The 14,811-nt window shown below is 52.9% G+C and overlaps 1 protein-coding gene, 1 non-coding gene and 1 pseudogene across 2 annotated transcripts in view; 1 reads left to right on the forward strand and 2 right to left on the reverse strand.

The window, feature by feature from the left end:
* The window catches only part of LOC115467460, a 6,073-nt pseudogene extending 6,058 nt beyond the window's left edge, over positions 1–15 (reverse strand).
* TRPM4 (transient receptor potential cation channel subfamily M member 4) overlaps positions 1–14,811 on the forward strand; it is a 145,589-nt gene that overhangs the window by 75,758 nt on the left and 55,020 nt on the right. The gene's annotated exons all lie outside the window — the stretch shown is intronic.
* Positions 1,108–1,261, reverse strand: LOC115467467. The gene has a single exon (XR_003941754.1). It is a non-coding gene; the product is annotated as a 5.8S ribosomal RNA (ribosomal RNA).

Below are 14,811 nucleotides of genomic sequence, written 5' to 3' on the forward strand. Positions count from 1 at the left end.
TGCACGTCCTGATCTGAGGTTGTAGCTGAAATGGGTAGGGAAGGAAGGGAGGGAGGGAGGCCCACAGGGGCCTCCTCCTGCTCCTCTTTTCTTCCCGAGAGGGGGGAGGGGATGCCAAGGCCCTCGAGGACAAAGCAGGTGGAGGTACAACGGAGAACCGGCGGAAGGGCTGACGCAGGCAGCCTCAGGTCAGACTGCAGACAGCCGTGCGCCAGGGCTAGGGTTACCATTTTGTGTCCTCTGAAAAAGAGGACACATGTCACGCCCCCTACCCCGCCCCCCTCATGCCCCGCCCTGCCCCGCCCCCTTCGGGTCCTCATTCCGCCCCTATTCCCCGCCCCCCATCACATAGTCCCCTCCCCCCCTCCTCACATACCCCCCCCCCTCACTTACTATCTAGCCCTGGTGGTCTAGTAGCGTCTTCTCTTCGGGCAGGAAAGAGGCCCCCTCTTTCCTGCCCGGAGCGCTGCCTGCCCTTGCCTGCTGCATCCTCCTCGGTCTGGCTGGGGATTCAAAATGGCCACCGAGAGTTGAAGCGGCCTAGCGAGAGTTCAACTCTCGGCGGCCATTTTGAATTCCCAGCCAGACCGAGGAGGATGATAGACAGGGAGGCAGCGCTCCGGGCAGGAAAGAGGGGGCTCTTTCTGCCCCGAAGACGTCACTAGACCACCAGGGAACATGGTAAGGAAGGGGAGGGGACGGGAGACCAGACCCACGGCGCCGATCGCCCGCCCACACGCACGTGCCTGCCCGCACCCGCACCCATGTTTGTCCAGAAATCCGGACAAACGTGGGTGCAGGCAAAATCCGCCGGATGCCCCGGACATGCCCTCAAAAAGATGACATGTCCGGGGAAATCCGGACGAATGGTAACCTAAGCCAGGGCCAAAGGCGACAGCCGGGTCCCACGCTCAGTCCCAAACACCACTTGGCGAGGGCGCCCTCCCCGGGTCTGCTCTTGAGGGGACGAAGGGTCAGAGGAGGCACGTGTCAGCGGCGGAGGGGCGGGCCCAGAGGACCCACCCTGACCCCCTCCAGAAAGAGACCCTGCGAACGGCCCCAGCCATACGCTTGGCAGAAAAACGCCGAGGCGATTGACAGAACGGCCAACCGTCAGATAGGCGTAGCCCCAGGAGGAACCCAGGGCCGCAAGGTGCGTTCGAAGTGTTGATGATCAATGTGTCATGCAATTCACAATAATTCTCACAGCTAGCTGCGTTCTTCATCGACGCACAAGCCGAGTGATCCACCCTTGAGTCACACTTTCGCTCTCGTACCGAGTTATTGCGGCAGAAGGGGCACGATACTCGGTGTCCAGACAAGCCCCAACACGCCACCACAGGTCGACGGAGACTGGCAGAAAGGAAAACGCACCCAGAGGCTCAGAGTCCAAGCACTCAGCCCAGGAGCCTCCGTCCCCTGAGGTGGAGGAGGAGGAGGATGACCGGCATGGAAGGGGAGGAGGAGGTGGCAGGGCCCCCCCCCCTCTCTCTCGCAGACACGGGGAACCCGAGGCATACAGCACCAGGGCCCTCGGCATCCATCACCACGGCCACCCCACATCGCTTGAGTCTTCAAACCTCCACCACGCCCCATCGCCGGGGTCGGCGCTAGGTACCTGGAACCATCGAGAGGGAACCATGCTCGACCAGACAGGGCGTCCCTCGCACAGGCTCGGGGACAGGGAGGAGGACCATCCGGGCACCTCCCTGCCCATTCGGTCCCCTCCCCACTCCTCCGCCCATTCGACAGGGCATGCCCGTCCAGCACACCGGGGGCCCCTCCTTCCCCTTCCTGCACAGGTCACAGGAGAGAACCCGCGTTCCCTCACACTTCGGGCTCTCCACGGTCCCAGGAAAGAGCACAGGGAGAGAAGGGTCCCACGGCCCAACCCCTCCTGGCTTCCCTCCGCCTTCCCCATCCGGGAACCACGGAGCTTCGTCAGGCGGGGGGGTCGGAGCGTCGGCCCCTCCGGCATCCGAGGGGAGTCCATACGGGCCTCACGAGACGCTTCCCACACATCTCCCCTCTCGCCCGGCCCTCCCGCACGCTCGAGCGGGGAGGCACCCCAGGCCTTCGTGTCGGCGCACCGGGAGGAGGCAGAGAGATCTCCTCCTCTCTCACAGGCATGAATTCCGGTAATGATCCTTCCGCAGGTTCACCTATGGAAACCTTGTTATGACTTTTACTTCCTCTAAGTTTGATCGTCTTCTCAGCGCTCCGCTAGGGCCATTGCCGACCCCAGCGGAGCCAATCCGAGGACCTCACTAAACCATCGGTAGTAGCAACGGGCGGTGTGTACAAAGGGCAGGTACGTAATCAACGTGAGCTTATGACCCACACTTACTGGGAATTCCTCGTTCATGGGAAATAATTACAATCCCCAATCCCTATCATGAATGGGGTTCAGCAGGTTACCCGCACCTGTCGGCGAAGGGTAGACACATGCTGATCCGTTCAGTGTAGCGCGCATGCAGCCCCAGACATCTAAGGGCATCACAGACCTGTTATTGCTCGATCTCATGTGGCTGAACGCCACTTGTCCCTCTAAGAAGTTGGACACCGACCACCGGGGGTCGCATAACTAGTTAGCATGGAGGCGCAGAAAGTACCATTGAAAGTTGATAGGGCAGACATCCGAATGTATCGTCACCGTCATGGGGACGTGCGATTGGCCCGAGGTTATCTAGAGTCACCAAAGCGGCTGGGGGGGGTGAGCCCCCGGATTGGTTTTGGTATGATAAATGCACGCATCGCGGAAGGTCAGCGCTCGTCGGCATGTATTAGCTCTAGAATTACCACAGTTATCCAAGTAACAGATGGAGCGATCAAAGGAACCATAACTTTTTTTTTTTTTTTGTAGCATTTGTATCCCACTTTTCCCACCAATTTGCAGGCTCAATGTGGCTTACACTATGCCGTAATGGCGATCGCCATTACCGGGTTAAGGATTACAGATGGTATTACATTAAGGCACTTACATACATGGTAAAGTTGAGTACATTATGGTATAACGTATAGGTTCCTGAATGATAGAGTGAGTTATAACATAGGTTGGATAATCAACTATAAAGAGTTCATTTTCAGCATGGGGAATAAAGTGGTAGTCCATATAGCGTGCTTTTGTTAATAGCAATGAGGTTAACTAGGTAAGTGGAGAGAGTTCGGTTTTGTCTAGGTGTTGTAGAGTCTGATTGTTTAGTATTTAGGATGGGTCGTTATGGTATGCCTTCTTGAATAGGTCAGTTTTCAGTAGCTTACGGAAGATTGCTTGGTCGTGCGTTGTTCTTATTGTCTTCGGTAGTGCATTCCATAGTTGTGTGCATATGTAGGAGAAGCTGGAAGCATATATGGATTTATATTTAAGTCCTTTACAGCTGGGGTAGTAGAGGTTGAGGAATGTGCGTGCTGTTCTTTTTGTATTCCTCATAGGTAGGATCTATGAGATCTGACATATAGATCTGATTTAATGAGCCATTCGCAGTTTTACTGTACCGGCCATTTGTACTTACACGTGGATGGCTTAATCTTTGAGACAAGCATATGCTACTGGCAGGATCAACCAGATAGCTGCAGCGTCACAGAACCAGACACACCCCAGAGGGCAAGCCGGACTGGCAGCAGGGGCCGCTCTGCAGTGGTGTTACGTTCCTCACCTGTTCGGCGCTCCTCCAGACTGACTCGGGCCACAGGTTCCTCAGAAAGGGCTGAGGATCAAGATTAGGAAGGTCTGTTTCAGTTTCTGTTTCCTAAGTCTGGCAGCCGTCATCTAGCTTGGAGCAAGACCACGGCCATCTTGGTTGACTCAGGAGAATCAGCCATGTTTCGGTTTCCTAGTCCGGCAGCCATCATCCGGCTTGGAGCAAGGACAGCAGCCATCTTGGCTAGCTCAGGAGGGGGGGAGCCATCTTGTATACGAGAACAGGAAGGAAGCCCATATTTGGGTGTTGTGCTACTCTGCAGATGGGGCAGCCATCTTGGATCAGCTGCACATGTTTGAGACTGATTCCTACACTATTTAAAGCCCTGCCTCCAGTCCTTCGTTGCTTTGGCCTCAATTGTGTTTGAAGTCTACGCTGGTGCTCCTTGCCTTCAGTTCCAGTGTTCCAGACCTCACTTGTTTGTTGCCTGCCTTGACCTTGGACTGTTTTTGACTACTCTTTGCCCTACGGATTTACCTGGCTTTTGGACTGTGTCTGTTTGTTTGCCTGCCTGTCTGGTCAGTGGTCGTGCAACCCCGCTGGTTCCAGAAGTCCTGGTGGCTGCCGAAACCTGGGGGCTCAACTCCCAGGGAACAGCGATCGCTCCCCAAGTGAAGCTAGGGGTTGTCTGGCTGCCTGACCAAGTGCGGTGTCACTCCATCCTAGCTGTGCTCAGTCGGGGCACAAGGGCTCACATTTCTCCAATCATAACAAGTGGAAGGGAAGGGCCTCAACACAGCTGGCGGGAACAAGGAACCTCACGCAGAGAGAGACATGCCACTGGACGCCAGAGGAATGTGTTTTTCAGGGAGGGACACGTGAGAGGAGGGAGCGGATGGACCTCGGCCGAAACCCTTCTCACAGCCCCCCCCCCCCCACATGCTCAGTCGCCTGTGCGGAGACTGCTGAATGTCTCAGCCTCGCCGAAGACGGTGGGCTCCCATTGGAGGGAGCCCTCCCAAGAGGACCCAAAGAGGTAGGGAGAAACCGCATTGCCTGAACACCAGACTGGCTGGCCCGCAAGGGCACTCCCCATTTGGGTCTGAAGTGCCAAATTGATCAGTGGACGGAAGAGGGGAAGAAGACAGGAAGAAAAAAATTGCCCTCACCGGGACAAGAGAGAGACAGCGGGAGAGACGGTGCACCTCTCCACCCCGTTGAAACGAAAAGTCATGGCTGCCACCTCTGGAGGGGGCATCCCAGGCTTTCGGTCCGACCCCCTGGAACAAATCCAGCCCTCATTCAGACTTCTGGGGAGCACTCACCAGCACCCCCCGGTGGACACACGCAAGGGTTAGGTAGGTCCCTCTCGGGGAGCTCGGGAGATGGCTCTATGAGGGCAGGCAGGCTTTTGGGACCTTCTCTCCCCCTCCTGGTGACTTACACGCAAGGCCGTTCTTTCTCCAGCCCCGGAGCGCCCTCCAGCATCATGCTGTGGGCTAAAGGGAGGCCCGTGCCAAATCAAGACACCGGCTCCTCGATCTCCCCTTCGGGTTCCAGTTGTGAGTTCCACCCCTAGCTGGGCTTCCAGCGTGCCCTCTGCACAGCTAGGTCCGATGGCTGGGGGTGGGGGGGGGGCAGCAATGCTCCTCTGGACAAGCCCCGTGGAGGTGTCTCTGAGCCCAGGCGGGCTTCTCAGTTAAGGTGTCCGTTGTGGAAACCAGCAACACAGTAATCCAGAGAAACCTCTCCGCCCCGTCAAAACGAAAAGTCAGGGGAGGGGAGAGCAGTGGCGTAGCCAGACTGCCAATTTTGGATGGGCCTGAACCTAAAGTGGGTGGGCACAAAATTTTCTTTCTACCCCTCTTCCCCAGCAAAATTTAGTCACAGTTATCAGATGCATTTGTCACACAGGGGTAAAGTGCTGCTTTTCAGTGCATCAGGTTTCAGAAAATAATTTATTTCATAGCCTAACACCCTTTTCAATGAGTTTTCAGAGGCCAAAACCTCCTGCCTCGGGTCAGTATAATGCTGTAGTATAGTACTGGTCTCTGAAACTTTATTAACACAGGTACCATATTACTTTATCCTAAATTAAAAATAAAATTATTTTCTTTACCTTGTTGTATGGCCATTTACTTTTTCTCATTGTGTTGATCCCAGTCTCTAGATTCTGCTTTCCTTCGTCTTTCTCTTGCCAGGGTTTCCTGTCCATTCATCACCTATGGCTTTTCATCTTTTCCTCACCCTTGTTCTCCACATGCCCCTTCCTCTTATTCTCCAGTCTTTCCCTACTCTGTCCTCTCCCTCTTTCCATCCAGCAGCTCCCCTCTTTCTCTCCCCATCCTTCCAGTGTCTCCCCTCTTTCTTTTGCATCCAGCATCTCCTTTTTCTCCCTACCCTTCCATCCAGTGTCTTCCCTCTTTCTCTCCTCATCCTTCCACCCATCTACTCTCTCTCCTGATCCTTTCATCTAGTGTCTCTGTCTCCCCTCTCCTTCTATCCAGTGTCTCTCTATCTCTCTACCCTTTTCTGTTCAGTCTCCCCTCTCTCTCCACATCCTTCCAGTCTCTTCCCTTTCTCTCTGCATCCTTTCATCCATCTCCCCTCTTTCTCTCCCTATCCTCCCATGTCCAGCAGCTCTCTCCTCCAGTCCTCCAGTCCTTGGCTTCCGATCAGTTATCGCATACAATTCAAGCTCCTCCTCCTTACCTACAAATGCACTCAGTCTGCGGCTCCTCACTACCTCTCCACCCTCATCTCCCCCTATGTTCCCGCCCGTAACCTCCGCTCACAGGACAAAGCCCTTCTCTCAGTACCCTTCTCCACCACTGCCAACTCCAGACTCCGCTCATTCTGCCTTGCCTCACCCCATGCCTGGAACAATCTTCCTTTACCCATACGCCATGCCCCCTCCCTACCCATCTTCAAATCTCTGCTTAAAACTCACCTCTTCAATGCTGCCTTCGGTGCCTAACCACTCGAGATATACAAAATACCCCAATCTATCCACCCTATCAGATTAACTGTTCACTCGTCCTCTAGATTGTTCACTGTCTTTAGATTGTTTTCTTGTCTTTTAGATTGTAAGCTCTTTGAGCAGGGACTGTCCTTCTATGTTTAAATTGTACAGCGCTGCGTAACCCTAGTAGCGCTTTAGAAATGCTAGTTAGTAGTAGTAGTAGTAGTCCCTACTTCCTCTCTCTCCCTTGTCCAGCAGCTCTCCAGCCCCTTCCTCCTCTCCCTCCCATGTCCAGCAGCTCTCTCCCTTCCATCCAATCCATCCCATGTCCAGCAGCTCTCTCCATTCCCTCTAGTCCCTTCTTCCTTTTCCTCCCTTGTCCAGCAGCTCTCCAGCCCCTTCCTCCTCTCCCTCCGATGTCCAGTAGCTCTCTCCCTTCCCGCCAGTCCCTTCTTCCTCTCCCTCCCTTCCCTCCAGTCCCTTCTTCCTCTCCCTCCCATGTCCCAGTAGCTCTCTCCCTTCCCTCCAGTCCCTTCTTCCTCTCCCTCCCATGTCCCAGCAGCTTCTCCCTTCCCTCCAGTCCCTTCTTCCTCTCCCTCCCATGTCCCAGTAGCTTCTCCCTTCCCTCCAGTCCCTTCTTCCTCTCCCTCCCATGTCCCAGTAGCTCTCTCCCTTCCCTCCAGTCCCTCTCCCTCCCATGTCCCAGTAGCTCTCTCCTTTCCCTCCAGTCCCTTCTTCCTCTCCCTCCCATGTCCCAGCAGCTCTCTCCCTTCCCTCCAGTCCCTTCTTCCTCTCCCTCCCATGTCCCAGCAGCTCTCTCCCTTCCCTCCAGTCCCTTCTTCCTCTCCCTCACATGTCCCAGCAGCTTCTCCCTTCCCTCCAGTCCCTTCTTCCTCCCATGTCCCAGCAGCTTCTCCCTTCCCTCCAGTCCCTTCTACCTCTCCCTCCCATGTCCCAGTAGCTCTCTCCCTTCCCTCATGTCCCTTCTTCCTCTCCCTCCCATGTCCCAGTAGCTCTATCCCTTCCCTCCAGTCCCTTCTTCCTCTCCCTCCCATGTCCCAGCAGCTCTCTCCCTTCCCTCCAGTCCCTTCTTCCTCTCCCTCCCATGCAGAGGCGTAGCTAGACACCCAATTTTGGGTGGGCCTGGGCCCAAGATGGGTGGGCAGAAGAACCCCACCCCATCCCATAGGTGATTTGGTCTCTCCTCTCACCTGCATGCCATATGGTCTCTCAAGTATCCCTCCTCCCCTGCACACCTTTTAAATTTCAGATTTTCAGTGAGGAACAACTAATACACACTACTCATGTAGGCCTCACATCCTTCACACTGATACAACTTCCTATTTCCGCATAGGCGGGAATACGTCAGAGGGAAAGCTGTGGGGCCGGTGTAAGCAGTATGTATCAGTCGCTGCTTCCTGCAGGCGAAGATCTGCTATTTATAAGGTATGCAGGAGGGACAGTTGTTGGGAGTTTTCAGCGTGGGAATCTCTGCCGGCCACATCATAGGTGTGCTACTACTGGTGGGCCTGAGCTCAAAGTGGGTGGGCCTGGGCCCACCCAAGCCCACCCTTGGCTACGCCACTGCTCCCATGTCCAGCAGCTTCTCCCTTCCCTCCAGTCCCTTCTACCTCTCCCTCCCATGTCCCAGTAGCTCTCTCCCTTCCCTCCAGTCCCTTCTTCCTCTCCCTCCCATGTCCCAGTAGCTCTCTCTCCCTTCCCTCGTCCCTTCCTCCTCTCCCTTCCGTGTCCCAGCAGCTCAGCCGCTTTCCCTCCAGGCCCGCGCATCCACATCCTTCCCGCGCTGTCGCTGCCCTTTTGTCCCGTGGAGGCAGCGTTTCCTTCCTGCCCTGTCTTCTCCCCAGGCTCCGCTGCATCGTCCCTGCAAGTGGAATCCTTTTCGGCCGTCGCACTGCGCCACCATACACACAGGCAGCTTCGCTCTCCCCCACCGCGTTCATCCGGCCCTAAACAGGAAGTGCATCAGAGAGGGTCAGATGGACGCGGCAGGGAGGAGCGAAGCTGCTTGTGTGAATGGCAGTGCAGCGCGACGGCCGAAAAGGAGAAGGATTCCAAATTTCCACTTGCAGGGACCGATTCAGCGGAGCTTGGGAAAAGACAGGGCAGGATGGAAACACTGAACGCTGCCTCCGCGGGACAAAAGGGCAGCGACAGCGCGCGAAGGATGTGGATGGGCGGGCCTGGAGGGAAAATGGGTGGGCCTGGGCCCATCCAGGCCCACCCGTGGCTACGCCCCTGTGGGAGAGACTCGGTTTCTCTGTCCAACCCTGTGGAACTGCTGTCAGGCAGCAGGGAAGCAAATCTGGCTCCAATGCCGACTTCCAAGGCGGGGCTCCCTCTGGTGGCCGCCAGCGGTATCGCCCACACTTTTAAGAGTCAGTCTTAAATACAAACAAACACTGCCTGTTTCTTTTAAGAGTCAGTCTTTTTTTTAATTTTTATTTATTGATGTTTAAAATTTTAAAAGTTTACAATCTTGAACATGAAAATATATTACAGGAAATTAGAATCTCCCAAGTAACAAATGAATTTAATTCCTTGTCTTGGACCACAGTTATAAGGGAGGAACAATCACATATATTCAGAGAACAAGTATGTTAATAGGAGACTTTCCTGCTTTGGCAGGAGTGCGGTAGATGACCAGCCGAAGCGGGAGTCTCCCGCCGAATGCGGGAGACTTGGCAGGTCTGTGCTTATGCCTTGCTTCCTATTAGGCTGGAGCAGAAAACAAAATGGCTGCCTCTTAACCCTGAACCAAAATGAAGGACGATTGCCCAAGCTGGTGATCTGTGATACTTCAGTGCGGTGATCAACACAAAAAATAGCAGAAACCTTTGTTGATTTGGTATTTCATCGGAAAGTTGTAAACCTTTATGAATCTCACCTGCTCTTCTGAATTAGGCCTGGGAGGAGCATCAGGCAGATACAGAAAGAGGACCCAGCCTGTTGCCCTTAGCAACCTGCCTTTCTCTGGCTATAAAAAGAAGGTACAAACTAGAACTCCAGCTTATAAAAATATAGAAAACTTTTCCAGCTTATCGTATAAAATGAAGCTGGTTTTGATATGAGTATTTTCCAGCTGTGAAATTAAATTGGTTTCTACCTATCGATTGTTGATAGGTCTGAGGCCTTTCAGCGGGGCTATAACTTTCCTGTCAGTCATTATTCCTCCAGTAGGGTCATATCTTTTCCCTGTCAGTCATTATTCCTCCAGTAGGGTCATATCCCTCTTCTATCAGGCATTATTCCTCCTGCTGAGCCACATCTCTCCCCTGTCCTTCATTATTCCTCCAGTAGGGTCATATCTCTCCCCTGTCAGTCAGTGGTCTCTGTCATAAAGCGTCTAGGGACAGACTCAAAGATCTTAATATGTCTACTTTGTAAGAAAGGCAGGAGAGAGAGAGGATATGATAGAGACATTTAAATACATCTACAGCATTAACGTACAGGAGATCAGCCTCTTTCAAATGAAGGAAAACTCTGGAATAAGAGAGCATAGGATGAAGTGAAGAGGGTATAGGCTCAGGAGTAATCTAAGGAAATACTTTTTACAGAAAGGGTAGTTGACCAGTGGCATGGCCTCCCAGTGGAGGTGGTGGAGACGAGGACTGTGTCTGAATTTAAGAAAGCATGGGACAGGGGAGGAGATAGTGGTTGATGTGGATGAGAAGACTGGATGGGCCATTTGGCTCTTATCTGTCATTGTTTCTCTGTTTCTATATTTATTTATTGGGATTTATTAGGATTTTTTCTCCCCCCCCCCCCCCCCCCCATTGGCCATTATTTCTCAAGCTAGACAATCAGGAAATATGGAGAAGACCTATACTGAAACAGAGAAATGGAAGGATCTTGAAGGATCCCAGAGAAGGAAGGAGGAGAAGTTCTTATGGAGATAGGTGAATCTTGCCTGTTTCAAGACTGCCACCAATCCTTTCTTCTCTGTGCCTTCTAAATTGTTACAGAGAATACTCCTTATTCTAGGGGTTTGAAGAACAATTCCTCTGATATATCACCCAGCCCTCTCTGATAACCCCTTAGTCTCCCTGAGACAATGCCTTGTTCCCTCTGATAGAGGTGCCCCAATTGTCTGAAAAGTGCTCTTTCACAAGGCATGTGTTTCTGTCAGGAATGGGAGCGGCAGAATTGTGTGTGTATCTGAGTCTGTGTTTGCAGCTGTGTGTGTCTTTTATATGAGTGTGTGCCTAGGTTTATGTGTTTGTTTGTTTGTTTGTTTGTTTGTGTGTGCATGTATCTTTGTACGTGTGTGCATCTCTGTCTCTCTATGCATATGTGTGTGTGTGTGTCTGCCTCTCTGACTCTCACTGCTTGACCTGGGAGCTGCAGTTTGTACTTCATTAATCTTTGGCAGTAAAGATTACAACAGCCCAGACACATTCCTTGACATTATTTTGATTGAGGTGCCAAGGAAGGAGCAGAAGGGAAGGAGAAAGGGAGGGGTTCCTGCTCCTCCTCTTTACCCTATGGAGAATTAATAGCTCTTCCTCTTTCTCAAGCACAGAGCTGGGGATTAGAGCTCAAGCACAGGGAGACAGTGACTCATGGAAGGGTCATAGACAGAAAGTTGGTGACAAAGCTGGGGATTAGAGCTCAGGCACAGAGACAGTGATTCTCCCTAGGGCCACCCATAGGGTCACTGACGGAGCCCGGGGTTAAAGTTGAGCTACAGGAAAATAAAGTGACTCTCCCCAGAGTCATATACAGGCAGTGACAGAGCCGGGGATTAGAGCTCAGGCACAGGGAGTTAAAGTGAGTCCCACCAGGGTCACACGGTCAGTGGCAGATCCAGGGATTAGAACCAAGGCTCAGTAAATTGCCCAGGTGCAGGCTGTCAGTTCTGGCTGTTGTATGAGGTAGTCTCTTTGAAAATGGCTCACACCTTGCTGAACAGGTTCTGTCTGGGTGTGTCCCTGCAGTGACTCAGGGGGTGGGGAAGCAGGTCCAGGCTCCAGGTACAGCTGGGGAAGGTGGGAGGTGTGGCTTTCAGGACAGGAGCTGGTACTCCCTGGGATCCCTACAGCACCTGGGACTGGGATCACCTGAGCTCTGTTCTCAGTCACACAAGAAGGGCAGAGAGCCACCCAGGGATCTGCAGAGAGCCGCAGCCATGGAGAAGGACCAGGTACCAGATTCTGGGAACAGGGACAGGACAGAGCTGCACAAAGACCAGACTGGCTAGTGTATGTGCAGGGTCACAGGTGTGGACTTGCAGAGAGGAAATACCAGTATTCCAGGGTGGGGTTTGGAACTCAACAAAGGTGGTTCTGGAGGATCATATTTGAAATGAACCAAGTGTACAACACCCGAGTCCTGCTCCACCGCTGTCACCAGGTGGTTAGTGCCAGAGGCTCTAGCTGAGGTGATGGGGAAGAGGTCACAGATTTGATAGCTCAGAAGCTTAGCTGAGATTGGGTGGTAGAGCTGGTGGTGGGAGGCGGGGCAAGTGCTGGGCAGACTTTTACGGTCTGTACCCTGAAAATGGCAGATACAAATCAAGGTCAGGTATACACATAAAGTAGCACATATGAGTTTATCTTGTTGGGCAGACTGGATGGAACGTACAGGTCTTTCTCTGCCGTCATCTACTATTTTACTATCGGGCTTATTTTCGAACGTGATCGCTGGCCATCTTCCGACATAAATCGGGAGACGGCCAGCGATCTCGGAAAAGCGGCAAAATCGGTATAATCGAAAGCTGCTTTTTTTGACAGCATCGCAGCTTTCCCGTCGCCTCGCTGGCGAAAGTTCAAAGGGGCGTGTTGTCAGCGAAGCGAAGGCGGGACATGGGCGGGCATGGGCATGGCTACCAGATGGCTGGCTTTCGCGGATAATGAAAAAAAAAGCGGCGTTAAGCAGTATTTCGCTGGCTTTACTTGGTCCTTTTATTTTCACGACCAAGACTCAAAAAGGTGCCCCAACTGACCAGATGACCACTGGAGGGAATGGGGGATGACCTCCCCATAGTCCCCCAGTGGTCACCAACCACCTCCCACACGAAAAAAAAAATAAAAATAAAGCACTTTTTTGCCAGCCTGTATGCCAACCTCAAATGTCATACCCAGGTCCCTGACAGCAGTATGCAAGTCCCTGGAGCAGTTTTTAATGGGTGCAGTGCACTTCAGGCAGGCAGACCCAGGTCCACCCCCCCTACCTGTTACACTTGTGGTGCTAAGTGTTGAGCCCTCCAATCCCCCTCCAAACCACTGTACCCACATGTAAGTGCCCCCCTTCACCCATAAGGGCTATGGTAATGGAGTAGAGGTGTGGGGAGTGGGTTTGGGGGGCTCAGCACCCAAGGTAAGGGAGCTATGCACCTGGGAGCTTTTTTGTATTTTTTAAACATTTTTAGAAGTGCCCCCTAGGGTGCCCTGGCATGTGAGGGGGACCAGTGCATTACATAGTAACATAGTAGATGACGGCAGAAAAAGACCTGCACAGTCCACCCAGTCTGCCCAACAAGATAAACTCACATGTGTCATTTTTTGTGTATACCTTACCTTGATTTGTTCCTGTCTTTTTCAGGGCACAGACCCTATAAGTCTATCCAGCACTATCCCCACCTCCCAACCACCAGCCCTGCCTCCCACGACCAAATGCCTTGGATTTCGCCGGGTTTGAGATGGCCGGCATTTTTTTCCATTATCGCTGAAAAAACTGGCGATCTCAAACCCGGCGAACTCTGGCATCTGGCCGGGCTAAACCGTATTATCGAAAAAAAAGATGACCGGCCATCTTTTTCGATAATACGGTTCCGGCCAGCTGTTGCGCCGCCGCCAAAATAGATCGCCGGCAACGTTCAATTATGCCCCTCCACGTCACCATGAGGAAGGGGGACAGGCATAGAGAAAATGCTCAGAAGACCTGTGCTTTTTCAAGAAACCTGCTTGCACCGCAAGTCAACTCACCGAAAACTCAGACTGCCTGTAAATGCTGAGACAATTCTGGGCCTCGGAACTGATAGTGGTTATGTTACAAAGCACGGTACCTGCTTGCATGGAAGGATGTCTTACAAGGACACTGATTTCTTCTGCATAGTCCCTGCTGTCTCATGGCGGGATATGTTACAAGGACACTCGGTCCTCCTGCACAGTCCCTGCTGTCTCATGGCGGGATATGTTAAAGGGACACTTGGTCCTCCTGCACAGTCCCTGCTGTCTCATGGCGGGATATGTTACAGGGACACTTGGTCCTCCTGCATAGTCCCTGCTGTCTCATGGCGGGATATGTTACAAGGACACTTGGTCCTCCTGCACAGTCCCTGCTGTCTCATGGCAGGATGCATTACAGGGACACTCAGACTTTCTGCACAGTCCCTTCTATTTCATGACAGGATGTTACAGGGACACTCAGTCCTTCCACACAATCCTTGCTGTCTTAGATCATGTGTGTCACAGGGGCAGGTTGGATTCCTGATTTTAGCAGGAGTTTAATTCTCCTCCTCCTCTGGCAGTGATCCAGAAATGAGAGAAGAGAACTGTGTACAATCAGGGAGGGGAAGGCTATGTGTAGCAACACACTGGTGTCAGAGAGCCAAGTTACTTTCTGCCATAGAACAGATGACATTACAGGGGAGCAGTCTCACAGCAGAGACTTCAGAGACTCAGTGGGCAGTCTCTCCTGTCTCAACAGTCAGGGGAGTGGCTTCATTGCAGGGGGTACAGAGGCTCTTATTGGTGCAGTGGGCAGTCTCTCCTGTCTCTGCGGTGTTAGGGGAGTGGTCTCACTACAGGGGGTGCAGAGGCTCTTATTGGTGCAGTGGGCAGTCTCTCCTGTCTCTCTGCAGTGTCAGGGAAGAAGTCTCACTGAAGGGAGTGCAAAGGCTCTTATTGGTACAGTGGGCAGTCTCTCCTGTCTGTGCAGTGTCAGGGGAGTGGTCTTACTGTAGGGGGCCCAGGATAATTCTGGTTCATTCATGCCTCATGTTTTGTAATCTGCACCTCCCCACCCTGTGGAAGCCTCTAAAGGTCTCCGGGACACAGAGACAAGCTATGCATCGGCCCCTGTGGCACTGATAACTAGTGGCATAGCCATAGGTGGGCCAGGGCCCACCCACTTAGGGCTCAGGCCCACCCAACAGTAGCACATGTTAATGGTAGCTGGTGGGGATCCCAAGCTCCGCCAGCTGAAAACTTCCCCCTGATGGTAACGAAAATGCATCAAAGAGTCTTC

The sequence above is a fragment of the Microcaecilia unicolor genome, chromosome 3 (genome assembly GCF_901765095.1).
Source record: "Microcaecilia unicolor chromosome 3, aMicUni1.1, whole genome shotgun sequence".
In the NCBI taxonomy this organism is placed as follows: Eukaryota; Metazoa; Chordata; class Amphibia; order Gymnophiona; family Siphonopidae; genus Microcaecilia; species Microcaecilia unicolor.